Here is a 15,795-nt window from a genome sequence, read left to right on the forward strand (position 1 = left end):
TGTCTGTTTATGTTGTTCTGTGTTGATGGTGAAGAAACCCGAAACAAAACACCATATTTATACCGATCTGTCTCCATATGTTCCATTTGAAAGAGCCTCATACAAGTCCACCTGTACCTCAGCTTTAATTTCTCTTTAATGATGCGTGGTTGAACCTGGCCATGATTGCGGGAAAGATGATGGCAACGGAATATATATGCATCATTGTTGAAGTGGAAAAACGTGGCTTTGAGCGATCTTATTTCCTTTTCCTTCTTATCTACAGTGCATCCTACTACTTTTGTTTCATTTCATATCAGAATCGAATCTTCACCCTCCACCGTTTCAGTGATCTCCTCCCTCATTTGCTTTCTCTTGTCATAAATGTAAGTTAGTTAATTAACTAACTGCTGCGTGAAGAGCCTCATATATTCAAAAGCTTGATGCAAGTAACTTAATTATTAGCCTTCAACAATTTGCAGAGAATAGGTGCTCTCTTGGTGACCACAGTTTGACATGCCAGAATCTGGAAATTATCAAAATATATTTATGTAAGTAGTGTTTATGCTTCATAAGCCAAGGAATAAAAGAATCGGGGGAAAAAAGCAAACTCTGACACACTAAGATGTAAGATTCCTACGTCGGACGTCGGTGGCATTCACCATAATTCATATAGTCTACACTTCCGTCCAGGTTCGATCGCTTGTGCCTCTGATGACTTTCTGCTTTATGGGGATGCTTTTTCTTTGGTGCCCAAACAATTATGGCACGTATATGTATCAGAACTGTATATAAATACCATGTGCTGGTGTGAGTTTATTATTTCCCAAACAAGACTTGAAACCCCTAAGAAATGATCAGGTGAAACCCTAGAGTTCCCCGCAAACACTTCACTGTGGGCTCTTCTGATGAGAGAGATCAATAAGTGTTGCGTCTCACTGAAGTGTTTGGGGGAACTCTTGATGTCACTTGATAGATGAGATAGATATTAATTGCTCTCTCCCACTCACGCAGTCCATCATCCCTTCCAGAACCCTCAGTTTTGCCCTGTAGATTTGTTTGATACACTTCAACCAATCATAAATGTTGACGCTGGTTTATTTTGGTTTTTGCTTTAGTCTTAAATGTAGGCTATTAATTCATTTCACTTCTTAAATTTACAAGTTTTTCCATAATCTATTTTTATTGATTTTTTTTTTGCCAAGTATAGATATCTTCCTATTAGAAGCAATCCTGTTTGGAGTACTCTTGATTACTTAATGTAAGTATCTTTCCAAGTAAGAATTTAAGTCTTAGTTTATCATATTGTGAGGAACTAACTCATTCAACTAGATTCAACTCTGTTAATATACAATCCTATGTTTTTGGTTGTGAATGTAAAAGTCAAATATTCGTATTATTTATCTTTAAAGAACTAAACCGTTTTATGTCACGTCTGGTAAAAGTTAAAAAACCGTTTCATGCTCTACGTCAATGACAACGGGAGGCCTAAAATAATTCTTTAATTAGATTTCAGATCTTCTACACACACACATATAGTAGCGGACTTCTTTTCTTGTATTCTGATCTATTTCACGTATGTATGTTACTAAAAGTAATTAAAAGACAGACCCTTTTTAATTAAAAAAAAGGTACATTTTATAAATTAGATAGCAGCTCCAACCATTGAGATTGTTGAGAAAATTAATACTTCCATGCTATATATATATATATATATATATATATATTTGATTCCTATCTAGGAGGAAAAGAAAGACAAATTCATTTGTGACTCATTTTGTGACCACAATAGAACCAATGATTTTCATTTTTATTCATGTATAATATCCATCACCCCTTCCAAATTCACATTGGTTTTATAATATGCATCTTGTTAGATTTGGCCGTTAATTAGGTGATACTCCTTTAATTTTATTTGTAGGATAGAGAGAGAGGAAAATTTTTTTCCTATTTATACGATAAAGAGAGAAAATTTTCGTTTAAATTTACAGTCTTTCTCTTCATTTATTATTGTATTAACTTTGTTTTCATGTGGTATATTGTAAATTAAACAGGGATAAAGTTAAAAAAAAGTTGTTAAATTTTAAATGAAAGTTAATGAAGTTTAAAATTTTTATTGGTCTACGTAAAACATGTTAAAAATAACTTATAAATAATATCACGAGTAACTCATAATATTATTTTTGTATCTATATACATCTTCTACATTGTGGGTATTACGGCCGCTCAATTTCTTCCTTCTTTTGATTTAATGTTTTCGATCACCAATATGATATTATTTCAACGGTGAGGTTATGTACTCCTTCACCTTCACCTTCACCTTCAGTTAACTATGGTCTATTGGAGCTAGTTAAGAAATTATTTTTTGTCATAAATATAAAATTTTAATTTATTTCTTTTATATTTATCATTTTTTCCTCAAACTAAGTTATTTAACTTATAAAATCAATATATAATTAATCTTATGTTATATAGGAGTATTTTAGGGAGATAATGTCACATTTGTTACAATTATGTACTATCTTCAGTTCCTGGTATAAGAACTAATTAGAGGATTAAGTTCGTTCTTAAATATAACGCATCAATCTATTTTGTCCTTTATATTTATCATTTTTTTAAACAATCCATATTGATTGTTCGTGTTAACAGAGTTTGCATCAAATAGTTATTTCAATACAATAATTTAAGAGGGAACTTATTTTAGAAAAACTAACACATATTTTTAACAAATAAATAATTTAATTAGGTTTTAAAATACTCTAATTAATTAAATAGATAGCATATTAAGGATTAAAGGTAGTAGTTTAATTAGCTTTTTTAATTTATCCAAATGAATTAAATAGCTCTTATCTTAAAAGATGAGGAGTAATTGATTTTTTTTATTTATCCCAAAAGAATTATTAGCTTCAAAAGGAAATAAGTGACAAAAACATTCAAGTATATGAAATCTATTTCTTTTCTTAAAATTTTTTTCCTTACAGTATTTAAGAATTTAGTTGATGTCCCACTGCATAATAGCCACGGGGGATCTAAATCCCAATATATATATACTACTTTATGTTTAAATTATAAGACATTATTTATAAATTACAAACGAAGTCTTATAATTAGAATAAGAGGTAATATATAAAAAAATTATACGAACCAGTAGACACCGCTATTTCAGGTGACAGAAGCCACAAACACTATTATATAACATCGTCATTTCACATCAACATAATTTTCTCCTCCAGCTCAAATTGGGAGTGCTATCTTTTAATTTATTATATATCATTTATTAAACTCAATTTATCTAATGTGAAACTCTTCATTACTTATATATACTTTTTTGAAAAACGAGTCAAAATTTACACGAATACATGGGTTATATCGAAATAAAACTAATTTACACTAATTTACACGAATAAAGTTAAGAAACAAAAAAAAGGTATTTTATTTTGCCAGCCTCTGTGTGTGTGTGTGTGTGTGATGTGCATAATTATTCCAACGTCAAACAACTTGCTTAACGTTTACTTTTGAATTTGAGGAATCTTTTGGAGTGGAGAATATGTGCATTATTGTGGCGTTGTACCAAAAAAAGGCAGATTAATTTTATTTTATTTTTTAAGTGTCGGCCACAGCGCGCATGGGATCTCTGCTTCTTTTAGAAGGTGAACCATTTCGATGCTCCACATGAGTCTGTTTAGTCTTTAAGACGTTTTTTAAACAAAAATGATTAGGACACTAATTAAGTGTCAACCCCTGTTGCCACACAAATGGCTTCAATTAATGCGTCGACAACCTTAACAAGAGAGCCCACAGAATCCATTCAATATACCTCGACTTACCAGTGGCTTCTTTTTTTTAGTTAGGAAGAATTACAATGAGGTCCCAAACAAGAAAAATAATTATCAAAAGATCCCAATAACAATTTAAACAACCTGTAATGACAAGTTTCGAAGTAAAAAATGACAATTTTTAGGACTTGTTTTGTAATTATTTTCTTTTTTTGAAACTTCATTGTAATTTCTCCTTTTAGTTATATGATACCTTTTTAGGTTCTACACACGTAAAAGCTGAAAAACTAATTTACAGACATTAAAAAAATAAATTAAGTTAATTATTTATGAAAAACACATTGTTTTCTTAAAAACCACTCCTAATCATTTGTATTGAAAATTATTCTCTTTATAAAAAAATCTCCGTATAATCAATGGAAAGAGTTTAAGAAAAAAAAATTATAAATTTATAAACCAAAGTAAATTAAAGTGTTATTGAGTCACATGCTATCATGGTCTAAGGTGATCACAAGCGGGTTATCTTATTCTGATGGTATTGCTGCATTTCATGCCCAACTTCCTTCAGAACAAGTCCTCACAATATAACACTAAAACTAAACTGACTTTCTCTGCTTTCTTCAGATGTCCTGTTATTCAACTGGTGTATGTTTTTTTTTTTCTTTTTTTTTAACGCGCAGGACGACATGCCCACGTGGCAAGACAATGGATTCTCAATGAACAGAAGAATCTGTTTGTTGTTTCAAACAATCACAGAGATACAGAACAATATCAAACCAGATGTTAATCCAAGTTGTAATCATGCCTTTTGTGGGTGGTTTTATTTTTTTCCCCCTCTTTCTGTTAGTCATTCAAACGATTTGTGGGTCAGGAGGGAGGAAGAGAGATGACAAGAAGAAATATATAGCTGATCCAAGGGATTTGCAAGCTCTGACAGTAGACAAGGGCATAAGATTTCAAATTGGTAAGCTCAAGAAATTCTCCTATAAAGTCTTGGAAGATGCCACACGCAGGTTCAGCACTAAGAACTTGGTTGGCCAAGGAGGTTTTGCTGATGTTTATAAGGGATATCTCTCGCACTACACCATGAAAGCTGCAAAACCAAATGAAGGATTCCCCATTGCTGTTAAAAGAATAAGAAGGCTTGGATCACGAGGACATGAAGAATGGCTGGTCTTGTTTCGCCTTTATAGTTTATAGACCAATAAATCAGCGCTTTTTTCGTTCACATGATTCATGGGGGTCTATAAATTTGATATTTTTTTCACGTGGTTGACCAAATGTACAAGGAAAAAAAAAAAACTGCATATTTGTGAGGTTTTTTGTGTTTGCAGAAAAATATGTACCTGTCTGTATCTGAATACTATCTGTGCCTGCAGAATGAAGTGATATATTTGAGCGAAATTAGCCATCCGAACGCGGTGAATCTCATAGGGTATTGCCGTGAGGGTCAGCATAGAATGCTTGTGATTGAGTACCTGAATGAGGGAAGCTTGGAGGACCATCCCTCGGAAAGTAAGCGTTTTGAAATTTAGGGGGTATTTGGCAACCCTCAAAAGTGCTTCTCAGAAGCACTTTTCTACAAAACGAGATAAATTCCTCCACATATTTACTTCGTAAACCATAAAAGCACTTTTAAAACCATGGTTTGGTTTCCATCCAAACACCCCCTTACTTAAGAACCAAAAGCCATAATAAAGAATTAAGAATGACACATGTTCCTTGTACTGTGCTGTGTCTTGGCATGAACAGAAGGCAGAGGAAAGCTAAACTGGAATAGAAGAATTAATATAGCACTTGGGGCTGTAAGGGGTTTAGATTATATTCACAGCTATGAACACCAGTAATTCATCGTGATATTAAATCTGCCAATATCCTGCTAGATGCTGTGAGCCGCTAAAATTGATGCTTACTCTCCCTCTTCTGATAGCAACATTTCGTTTTTTAGTATTGCGGCTTCCATTATAATGATGCATAAGGGCGTTCATTTTCATACTATCGACTGCGTAAGAATGATATTGCAGAACTTCAATGCAAAGCTTTCTGATTTCGGACTGGCTAGAGATGGACCTGAAGATGACCAGTCCCATGAACACCAGGCAGAGGAAAGCTAAACTGAAATAGAAGAATTAATATAGCACTTGGGGCTGCAAGGGGTTTAGATTATATTCACAGCTATGAACACCAGTAATTCATCGTGATATTAAATCTGCCAATATCCTGCTAGATGCTGTGAGCCGCTAAAATTGATGCTTACTCTCCCTCTTCTGATAGCAACCTTTCGTTTTTTAGTATTGCGGCTTCCATTATAATGATGCATAAGGGCGTTCATTTTCATATTATCGACTGCGTAAGAATGATATTGCAGAACTTCAATGCAAAGCTTTCTGATTTCGGGCTGGCTAGAGATGGACCTGAAGATGACCAGTCCCATGTATCCACAAGAATCCTCGGCGCTAGGGTCTATTTTGCGACTGAGTACATAGCCACAGGTACTTGAGACATCCTTGATCATATCACAGAAGCTACATCACAAACTCTCAGGCATCCTCAGTTCATAAGCATGAAAAATATGCAAGCTTGCTTCTTAAAGCGTCTCGTTATTCTACAGGGCATTTGACTCTAAAAGCTGATGTTTATAGCTTTGGGGTTTTCCTGCTAGAGATATTATCAGGCTCTGGTGCAGTTAGGAAACATTCAGATGGGAAGTGGGGAATCTTGCCCAGTGGGCTGAACCATTTCTAAGTAACAAATTGGAACTTCACCGCGTCATAGACAAGAGACTGGGACATAATTTTCCGATGGAAAGAACCTATGAGTTGGCTCAACTAATACTACATTGCCTCTGCTTAAACCCTGAACATCGCCCAACAATGGCTGAAGTCGTGGCTGCCTTGGAACAGATAGAGCTAAACTTAGGATTTCATCACAAGAGAACGTATAGTAGAAGAACCAGAACTCATTCTTATTCTCACTCTTAAAACCCCAAGTTCTGCATACTACTTCAGTTCTAGGATGTAAGAATAGTAAGGCAAAAGAGAAAGCTTCTTCCAACCTCTTGTTTTGAGTACACTTTTTTCTCACTACCTGCAATGATGGACAAGAAACGGGAAAAAGGAAAACCTTCGGCAGAATTATATTTACATAGCTTGTGGAAAGAAGGTACCAATATTGTCTTGATTATAGGCCAAAATTTGCTAAGTACATATCTCACCAAATCCTATAGAAAACACATTCTGATAATAAGGAATTTACACAAGATGTTTGTAGTTCAGTGTACACGAGCAGATTGCCGGTGAGCTGGCAAAGGGGATGCAGTTGGAGTTAAATGTAGTGGGGACCTGGTTCGTGCAGGAGAACCCTTATAGGAACATGGGCTCTCTGTGGCCCTGAATGGGAGCGTCGGCCGGCATTCTTGGAGGCTTCAATCTGTTCAAGTGTTGCTAAGACCTCAGTCATCGGAGGCCTTGACTTAGCTTCACTATTCAAGCATTGTAGAGCAAGATTTGCAGCCATGCAGGCTCCTTTTTGAGGGTATTGGCCCTCCAACTTGGTGTCCATAATCCGGAAAAGTTTTCGTTTGTCACCCAAATATGGTTTTGCCCAATCTACCAGATTTAGCTCCACACCAGTTTTTGATTTATCAACTGCACGCCGTCCAGATAGAAGTTCAAGCAACACAACCCCAAAGCTATAGACATCACTCTTGGCTGTCAACCGACCTGCCAATCAGTAAGGCCTTTAGTATGATGTTTAACAACAGAGTAAACATGATGAACATAAAATTAGAGACCCACACGTTCCCGTTTCAAAAAAATGTAAAAATTGGACTTTCTAAAGGAAATCCATTAACCTCATAGAATTATTTCCCTAAGATGTAAGCCTTTATACATATACCACCAAAAAGGAACTAATACAATGATCAGATTCATACTAGACTTTCAAAGGATTAATTTGTCCAGTAACATATTAAAATGGCCATTAAATGATTAAGGACCACCAACAATTTAAAGCACCAGTAATGTTCTGTGTGAAGTTAAACCAGACCTGTCGCAACATATTCAGGAGCTGCATATCCATGAGTACCCATAACTTGAGTAGATACATGAGTTTTATCACCAGTAGGACCTGCCTTAGCTAGGCCAAAATCAGAGAGTTTAGCATTGAAGTCCTGCAATCCCATTGCATGACAAATGATTAGTTCAAACAATCTAATAAAAACATATAAGTTTTAATTCTATCCCCATTTGTTGAACGTACCGCATCTAGCAGGATATTGGAAGCTTTAAAATCACGGTATATGACTTGTGATTTGGCATTGTGGAGAAAAGAGAGCCCTCTGGCAGCCCCAATGGCCACTTTCATCCTCACTGACCAAGAGAGTGGCTGTGGCCCTCCTGTCAACATAATGAACTCATAAGTCCAAACACGCAAGTTTCTACAAATCCAAGTGCAATGAGCAATTCATAATCGATTTTAAACCTATCTGCTATCAACGAACTGACAGATTAATGTCACCATATGATAGTTAAGAACATAAAACACCATTATTGGAATAAGTAATACTGCTAACTTCTTTCCCATTTTTCCTGAGGCAATTTGGTGAAAAATGATGAATATATAACTGAAGAGACACATATCATAAAATAACAGTGTAATGGCTTCCGTAACTTACTCCTAAATAGATGATTTTCTAAGCTCCCTTTGGGCATAAACTCATAGACCAATAACCGGTTCTCTCCCTCCAAGCAGTACCCAATTAGTTTAACCAGATTTACATGGTGGAGTTGCCCAAGGTAGTTAACTTCAGTCTGAAAATTCACAAGTTTTCAGTAACTAGACCATTCATGACTGAAAACAAGCAAAAATATATAATTTTATATAAGGCAAGAAAGGTTGAGGGATAAATAAAAGTGTGAAAGCAGATGCATACCAACCACTCCTTGTGACCTTGAAAGCTGCCCTCAGGTTTTAGCCTTTTCACAGCAACAACCATCCCTAATCCAGGTCTTGCAGCCTGGAACGTGTTTTCATCAATCCAACCCTTGTAAACATAGCCAAATCCCCCTTCACCAAGAAGACTATCAGGACGAAAATTTCTGGTGGCATTCTTCAGGTCGTTGAATGTAAAAGCCTTTAGGTTCGGAGAAGACAAGATTTCACCCTCAGACCTTGGTGTGGGAAGACTTGAGGCATTGCTTCTTTCACTGCACGATGGAATTGATAAGGTGGAAGGTGCAGATGAAGGGCTAGTTTGGAAATTCCAGATCCTGACAGAAGAAAAATAAAAATGGTTAGCACATGAACAATGCCGACACACCAGGCGAGCAGTTTTAGAAGACCTTCCAAAGTCAACCACAATACTATAACCATGTAGGTAAATACCAATATACATCATACTTTAAGCAGTAGAGCTAAATTTGAAGAGGAAGAATTAGCACATCATCATCCCACAGACAATCCACTTGCGGAGATTAAAGTTAATCTCCCAAAGCCCAAAGAACTTGCTCAGAAAACAACCGCATCAATATCAAAATGTCACCCGCTTCATTTCTGGAAGCAGCCATGTCAAAAAAGAACTAGAAATTTATGATAAATATTTAAAATAAGATTTATTTACAACCCATGGAGGGTATTTTTTGAAGAATTGCAACACTTTTAACAATCCAAAGCTAAAGCAACAAACTTAAAACACCAAAGACTATACATAGGCCCAGAAAACTCAGCACCGTAGTTAAGAAAACGAAATCTGAGAAAAATGAGCTCGCGATTCAATCCCAGCGACCCAAACCAACCAAAATCAGCAAAACATCAGCCCATTGAAAATCCAATCCCAGAATACCACGAAAATTAACACTGATAAGCCAAAATGAGCAGAATCACGCGTCTCCGGGGGGGGGGGGAGAGAAAAAAAGAAAAAAGAGGGTAATCTAGAGGGAGTGTGCAGAAAGAAGAGATTGGATTAGTTACCAGAAGCTCGGGAACTTTGAGCTGCATCTACTTTGGCAGAAGAATCTAGCACGTTACCCATTAATCTCTGCCAGAATTCTCTCTCAACCCCTCTCTCCCCCCCTCTCTCTCAGCTGCTTGAGCTTCTGCTATGATGCCGCAGAGGAAATACAAGAGAAAGTAGAAAACTTATTATGGTATCGTATAAAGTCTCAGAGAAAGCAAGTGGGAAAAAATGGGTTCTTGGCAGGAAAGAAAAAGAAATTTATTGACGAACCACGGAAGAATCGATGCCTTCATGGAAGGGAAAAAAGGAAAAAACGCAGGGAAAGAAGCAGTCCTTTGGCTTCGCCTAGGCGGACACAACAACCGCGTGATGGGGCTTATATTCCCCTTCATCCTGTTTCGTGGGCGTTGCCTCATCTGCTATCATTTTACAATAAACCCCTCAAATCAATTTTTGGTCTGATTTTATTTTAATTTTACTGCAAATTAAAAAATACTACTGGTCTGACTTCCATAAAATCTTTTTCTTTTCATGTCAAATTGTCAACGCCTTTTTTTAAGGATCATACCCGAATCATCTTGTCGATAGTAAAATCCCGAATTATCCCGTAAAAATTAGTTAATGATTGTAGATAGACGTCAATTTGAGTTCTCCGAGATAAGAAATATATATATATTGTGTCATGAAAATAAGAAAATTGTTTTAAAAGAAAAATACCAAGGGAGGTTTCACATTTAAAAACCAGGGGGGCTTAGAATGGTGACTTGGATCCCACGCTGACATGAAATGTGGAATGAAATTTCATCCCAAAAAAGAGAAGCGTGGAATGATTTGTTTATTCAAAAAAAGTCAAAGGAAAAGCGGGGGAAAGGATTGCACGCCCCAAAATTTGATTATTATGAAGATTAGATATTATTAAATAAATATATTTAGCAAGCAGGGTGCTCAACTGCCCACGTGAAATATAATTAAGATATTATTCACTTATGTATAAGATATGATTTTGAAACAGATGGTCAGTAATGTATGCAGCTGAGACATCTTAACAGACCGATAGACTTGAACTTATTCCTATATGACCCGATCAATTCGATCAGGCATAGGATACCTATCAGAAGTTTTCGCAACTCAATCATGTATGATAGAATCAATCAAGATTTGACCATGGTCCTATTTATTTCAATATTAAATATAAGAGGTAGTTAGAAATTTAATTCGGTTTTAAATATAACATGTCTATTCATTTTAACTCTTAAATTTATTCATATTCTCAAAGTAGTTTCTGTAGTGATTCTACATGTTAAATAGTTTTCATTCTAATACACATAATTAATAAGAATATTTTAGAAAAAATAATAATAATTTATTATAAATAATTAACTTAACTATTTTTTTAATATTTACAAACTCATATCTAACTCTTATATAAGAAATTATAAGCTATAATTTAAAGGATGTCTGAAATTTTAACTAATTTTTTTATTTTTGCTTCTATTAATTACTTATTATGGATCACTGTCTAAATTTTTCCACCTTATTGTCTCTCTCAACACTCACACACCACACACTCCTTCCATGAATAAACAACTTTTTGAGAAAATAAAATATATTTGTTACACATTTATTGAATTTAATCAATTTTAGTGAATTTGCCCTTTATAATTTAACTATTTAGATCTTATTTATAAGATTGGAGCAATAAATATTAAAATATGATATATATATAGTGCATAATTTTCTCGAATATATTTTTTGAAGAGTTTTTTTTTGTTACCAGCTTTTGGAAGAGTTATGAGTATTTAAAAAATTGTGAACTAATTGATGTCTTACATAATCTTTTAAAATTAACATTCCGAGTTTTCGATATATCATTGACTTAATCTTAAACGGTTGGGGAAAAAAAGTAGTATTGCCTGTATTTATATATAAAACTAATATTGCGTCAGTTTTTAGAAATTATGTATGCATTACTGTATAGCAGGTTTTAGAATACAAGACACATACCTTATTCTAAAAGTACTTATAAGGCAAAAAAAAAAATACATTTAAAACTCTTGATATATTTGTAGTCACAATGATCAGGTGTTAACATTAATGGAAAGGATTTTTTTTTTTTTTTGCCTAAACACAGGCACAGAATAATAAGATTTGAATATGGGAAATGAATAATATATACATAATACATATCACTTTGTGGGTATGATTTATGAATATGCCTAATCTGGATTAGTCGAAATCCATGTAAGAAATTCGGGCAAAAAAAAATCCATGTAAGAAAAAAAAAATACAGGGGTAAAATGGGAAGAGTGGTAGAGGGGCCCGTGCTGGTAATAATAGTCAATCGTCATGTTGATCTGAGCACCAACGTCAACACTGGCCCCTACATGGTACGAACAAAAAAGATAATTCGCAACCGAATTATTTACTGGGTAAACTCTAACCCTTTTTTTCAAATACACATTACATTGATTGGTACATCAGACACTCTAATTTTATTTTAATGAATGATATTAAAAAGATAATATAAATTTTAGTCTCTCAAATTTATCTTCATTTAGTTTTAATCTCTAAATTTCAAAATATAGGTTTTGATTCCTTAATTTTTTTTTTATATAACATTAATCCATATAATTCAATAAAAATTCGGACTATGTTGCCCTTTCAAAAACCAAAACCATGATTTTAAAATTTTGAGAAACTAAAATCAGAATAAGAACAAATTTAAAAGACTAAAAATTATACTAATCTGATATTAAATGTAACTAAAAAAATAATATCAGAATATTGGATGTATAAGAAAATTAGATCAGGCATTGATCCGACTAAGAAATAAGATTAAGATAATAAATGTATTTTACCATTATTTGTTTGGTGAGTTTAATTGTTTTCTAAGTAAGAAGGCATCATGGCCTGTTTGAATAAATGTATCATTATTTTATTCCCAACACAATCATGCGGGACGCCTCTTCTCCTCCACAATCACTCGGATTCTTACTTCGATCTTATTTCTATCAGCATCTGCTTTATGTAGTGCTTTCAATTATTAGTAGGATAATTTTATTTATAAAATAATATATGACGTTTAAAATTTAAAAATTTTTTTTCATTTTTATTCCATAATTAATATTGTTATGCCTATGTCTCCGTCACCTTTTTTTTAATTAATTTATTCATTATTTCAACTAATTTTTATTTGCCTAATCTGGTCATGTGTATCTTATATATAGAGGGCAGGAAGGAATAATAGCTTTGACGTGTAACTAAAAACTAATTAACACGGGATATTGCTTGTTTTATAATATTTCTTGTTCTAAATTCTAATATCCAACTTCTAAATGCTTAGTTTAAATTTTAATTACACAAAAGTATGTTGAATGGTCAAACAAATGAAGGGCATCTTAAAATTCCATTTGAAAAGATGCCCACGAGAGGCCACTTATTGGGACACTAGAATTCCACGTTGGGGTCCGCACCCATGGTCTAGTCTTCTTTTTCCACTAATCAGTTCTGTTTTATATTTTTTCATTCTAAATATAAATTTTTTTAATATAAATTATATATAAAAAATTTTTATTTTAGAATCCAAGGAATACATAATTAAACTTGTTCCTTCAATTATAATTTATATATATAGCATCCGGCCCTATATAAGTTTAAAAAAATTCAGATTATTCACACCGAATCATTTTAAATTAATAGTAGTGTGAAAGATTTTAAAGACAAGAGATTTGTATGAAACCAAATTATAGTTTATGATTCAAGTTAAAGAGCTTTATTTTATTAACTTTCCAAAATAATATAAGGGCTTTTTTTTTTTTTAAAGCCAAGCAAGAAAGTAAAATGTAAGTTGTGACTTGGACAACTTTTGGAATATATATGCGGAGAAGAGATGGAATGGAATTGCAAGTTCCCAGGAAAGTTCCTTTTGACTGACTTCGATCAACTTTGCTTTCAAGGTTCACACTAATACATCATTCATGACGAAATATGGTCATGCTGATAGATCACCAAATAAATATACAAGGTTATACAGCAAAAGATACGTATAATAGTTTCATTCTTTTAATATCCAATATTTTATATAGAAAAATATTTATTTATTATTATTAATAAATGTAAACGTGTGGTGGATCGAAATTCATATTAACAAATAATATGAAAGAAGTTGTAATAAAATAAAAGGTCACATGACAAAACATAATATAATAATTTCATCTATAAAAGTTAATAAAGATTGGTTGAATTGTTCAGGATTCTGTCTTAAACTCTTTAAAACATGAAGCCCGCCTTATATTTAATTATTTTTTAAATATTTAGATCATCTAAACCTTTTTTTTAAAAATGAACTCTAAAGTATCGGATTCTAAATTCTAATAAATGATATGATCAATCAATTAGTTAATTACATTAACAATTTTTTATATTATTATCTGAGATGCTACGTTTTCGTTGAATCATATTACTAGGTTGAAAACTAACTATCCAATTTGGGTTTTGTGACTTGTGAGTGCTCCTCTCAGTATAGATGTCTATTATGGAATTTTAACTTGAAACCCAAAGAAATTAACGGAGCCTTACACCTCTAGACACTTAGACTAACTCGTGCAGGTTTATATATTACTTTTCCGGTCCTTAATATAGGACTTAATTGTTAATTTGGTTTGTTTCTAAATATAAGACTATTTCTCATATTTATTAATTTTCTCTAAATTACCCCTTCTAGATACTCGCAACCATAATCAAGTAGAAGAGGAAGAGGGAGATATTAAGAAAGATGATTATGCTATTTTAAAAAAAAACTTGTCATATTTCTAATAATTAATTAACTTCCTAACTTTCTTAATCTAATCAAATTAGTTAAATAGATCTTATATTAAGGACCGGAGGAGTAACAATTTTTAGTAGAGCATCTAAATCAGTCCATAATGAATGTCTTTTTTATATTTATTTTAATATTTTGATCAAAATTACATGAGCTAGTTGTAAAAGGGCAACAGTATGCGTAAATGGAATATAGCTAACTCTAATAAAGTATAGATGAGCTGTGAGTATATTAAAATGTGTAATGTTTTAATGTTGACTTTTCAAACTCAGGTCTTTGCTCGAGAATGCGTTTTTGACTTATCATTAGCGTTTGCCACGTGCGTGTTAGACCCACTGTGCGTGTTAGACTGTGGGTTCATGTGCGAACACGCATGACTTGCGGATCAAGCTGCGTGCCTCCGGGTATTTCCCTTGCAAATCAAATTTCACTTTAATTTATTTTATTAATGCTAAGTATTTTTTTAATTGAAATTCTTTTTAATACTAAAAAAGTACTACCTCTGTTTTTTAATATAAATCTCATTGACTTTTATTTTAATCTTAAAATAAGATCTCAATCTACTTTATCTCTCATATTTATGTTTTTCTTTCAAAGTAGTCATTCTAATAATAGTAATTCCTGTCAAAAACAATTGATTAGTAAAGATATTTTAAGAAAGACACAAATCTATTTATTAGAAATAACTAACTCAATTTATTTTTAATTTCTTCAAATTAGGTAACTAGTTCTTATAATTAGAATCGAAGATAGTATCATCTGCTAAATGGGAGGCTTATCTCCGTCAACCCTCAAGTTAAATTGATACGAGTGGCATTTGTTTTCCCTCTATATCCAACACTAATTAGTAAGGGATTATTGATCTCAATACCATGCGAAACATTATCTTTTTTTAGTGAAGTGAAGAATTAATCTTTATTGTCAATAGAATATAATCACTTAAAGACAGATCTGGAAGTGTTTGGATGAAACCAAACCATGATTTGAAGAATAACTTCTCAAAATAGATTTGGGAGAATAGATTTTTGAAGAATAGATTTTGTGAAAAAGTGATTCTGAGAAATGAGAGTGTTTAGGTAGTGTTAGATAGTTATTAGAAGCACTTTTTATATAGCAAATTACTGAAAAAGACATAAGTTAATATATATTATATAAATGATATATTTTATGATATATTTAATTGAAGGAATAAAATTGTTAATAATATATTTTTACCAACATAATTAATAATACATAAGATAATATAATTAATAATTAATAAT

The 15,795-nt window shown here is 32.9% G+C and overlaps 1 pseudogene; it reads right to left on the minus strand.

The window, feature by feature from the left end:
• Positions 1-6,869: 6,869 nt before the first annotated feature.
• Positions 6,870-9,801, minus strand: LOC114729755 (probable serine/threonine-protein kinase PBL3; annotated as a pseudogene).
• Between the last annotated feature and the right edge of the window lie 5,994 nt (positions 9,802-15,795).

This window comes from Neltuma alba, unplaced genomic scaffold, assembly GCF_004799145.2.
Source record: "Neltuma alba isolate B1F8T4 unplaced genomic scaffold, ASM479914v2 tig00012672_pilon, whole genome shotgun sequence".
Lineage (NCBI taxonomy): Eukaryota > Viridiplantae > Streptophyta > Magnoliopsida > Fabales > Fabaceae > Neltuma > Neltuma alba.